The sequence below is a fragment of the Microplitis mediator genome, chromosome 10 (assembly GCF_029852145.1).
Source record: "Microplitis mediator isolate UGA2020A chromosome 10, iyMicMedi2.1, whole genome shotgun sequence".
Taxonomy (NCBI): Eukaryota; Metazoa; Arthropoda; class Insecta; order Hymenoptera; family Braconidae; genus Microplitis; species Microplitis mediator.
The window spans coordinates 20,793,617-20,796,108 of NC_079978.1; positions in this window are offsets into that span (position 1 = coordinate 20,793,617).

The following is a 2,492-nucleotide window of genomic DNA, read 5'->3' on the forward strand; positions in this document are numbered from 1 at the left end:
AAACGGTGTAGGTGTTAAAATTATCGGTGTTAAATTTACCCCTGAAAGCGGTGTGAAAATAACGCCGTCACCGGTGTAAATATTCTAGACCGGTGTTAAAATAACGCCGCCACCGGTGTAAATATTCTAGACCGGTGTTAAAATAACGCCGCCGCCGGTGTAGATATTCTTTGCCGGTGTTAAAATATGTTATTTTGTGAATATTTTTACTTACTCGATCACTACACTTGTTAATAAATGATATTTTTTATTAATTTTCATAAAGAACTGACATTTTTTGTGTTTTATAATCTTTAAAGTTAATAATCCAAGCGGACGCAGTTTACCCTGCTTTTACACCGGTTATCCCGCTTTTACACCGATGTTACTCCGTTTTTACACCGGTTACCCCGCCTTTACACCGATTTTACTCCGCTTTTACACCGGTTACCCCGCCTTTACACCGATTTTACTTCGCTTTTACACCGGTTACCCCGATTTAACACCGGTATTTTTAACACCGGTGTAATTTTATTTTAACACCGGGCGGAGTTAAAATGAGTCCATTTTTAACACCGCTCTTTTTACAGTGTATTGCTAACAAAACGATAATATTTAAAGGGTTTACATTTCATTTTGCGTTTCAAAAAGTCAACTTTTTAAAAGCAAAAAGTTTACCGCCCAAATAAAAGTTAACATTTGTATGTTTCAAAAAGATAAGATACCACTATGGTAACAATTTGTCAACATTTTGGTAACTTTTCGATTACACTTTCTAACGTTTTGTTGACAAACGCCAATTAGTTTTTTCGATACCAAAAAGGTGAATTGACAACTTTTTTTATTTTGACATATCGAATTAGAATTCAACATCATGTTAAAAAATTAAAATATTTTTATGCTGACTTAATGCTAAAAAATTTTTGAGGATTTTTGAGGGGTTGTAAGCTAAAAAATATTACTTCTTTGGTTTAATTAATTTTATAATTCAAACGAGCAAAAATGATTTCTCATTTTACAATATTATAGAATGCGCCAGTGTTTGATTTAGTTACTAACTCTTAATTGTCTACAATCGATTTTTACAAATATATACATTATACAATTGTAGTATTGAAATTTATTTTTTAAGATTTATTATTGAATAATTTAAATACAATCAAAAGTTATTTCGAGGCAGTTTTTATTTTTTTGAGCGCACATTAATGTACAACAATCAAGATGTTGAACATGCGAGGGACGACAAAAAAATTGTAAATAAGATAAAGTCATCAAAATGTTAAGACAAATGTAATATAAAGTAATACAGTTCAGTTCGCAAAAGAATGATCTTTTCTCCCACTACTTGGCTCTGATGAAGTGCATGTATTTGCACTCAACGCATGCGCAGAAATGGTAATTGTAGACAAATGGTGGGAAAAAATCAAATTCTTTGCGAACTCAATTATGTAAACAATGTCAGTACATTTTTTTTTTCAATTTTCAGTTTAAAAATAAAGCTAACATCCAAAAATATACCAAAATGTGTTTTTTTATTTATCCTAAAAAAGTCATTAAATATTAAACGTCATTTTATGATAACTATTTGCTAACATTTTTTATATTACGTAAGGTAACTTTTTAAAAATTCTACTTGTCAACATTATATTACTATTTAAACTAAAAGCTAACAAAAAGCGAGACCGAACGTTATTATCAAATTGAGAACAAGTTGACGTCAATTCACAAGTACATTAATTAGATTTCCAGTAAATTTCTGTTAATTTGCAGTCAAATCAGCTCTTAAAAAAAGATGCTTCTTTATGATGTACATTGACGCCAAATTGTCATAAGTTGACACCTTTCTGAAAAAGTTGACGTTCATTAGTTAACGGAAAGTTGACATCAACTTGTAGTAAACAATAACACAGACGGAAGTTGTCATCAACTTGATCAGCACTAATTGACATCATCTTTATAACTAAAAAATCTTGCTGTCAAGTATACATTGGCTGAAAATTGTCATCAACTTGGAAACTTGATCAAAATCTGCTGCCACCATCGGACGTCAAAATTCTAGCGATTGATGTTAATTTGCACTGTATGTTTCACTCATACTGTAGTTATAAAACTGAACATCAGTTGACGTATATTTGTCGTCAATTAAAAGTAAATTTCTATTTACAAAATTAACTGTCAATTTTAAATGAGTGTAATGTAGCAGACATCAGACAAATTTAAAATTTGAAAAATAAATAGAGTAAATAATTTTTTAAAAAATGCATTTATTAATTTTTAAATTTTTTAAATGCGCATTTTTTTAAAATTTCATTTGATTAATTATTTAGCCTACTAATTAATAATTATTAGCAATTAATTTTTGAAATTAAAAAGTAAACGTTTGCTGAGCAACCCTGAGTATTTTTCTACCGCTAGTGTGGCAGCATTGAAATAAAAAAGGATGTTCACTGTGGAGTTTATTTGTTTGGATGTATCGATCTCTCGATTATCAGACAACTTCACTGCATAAACTA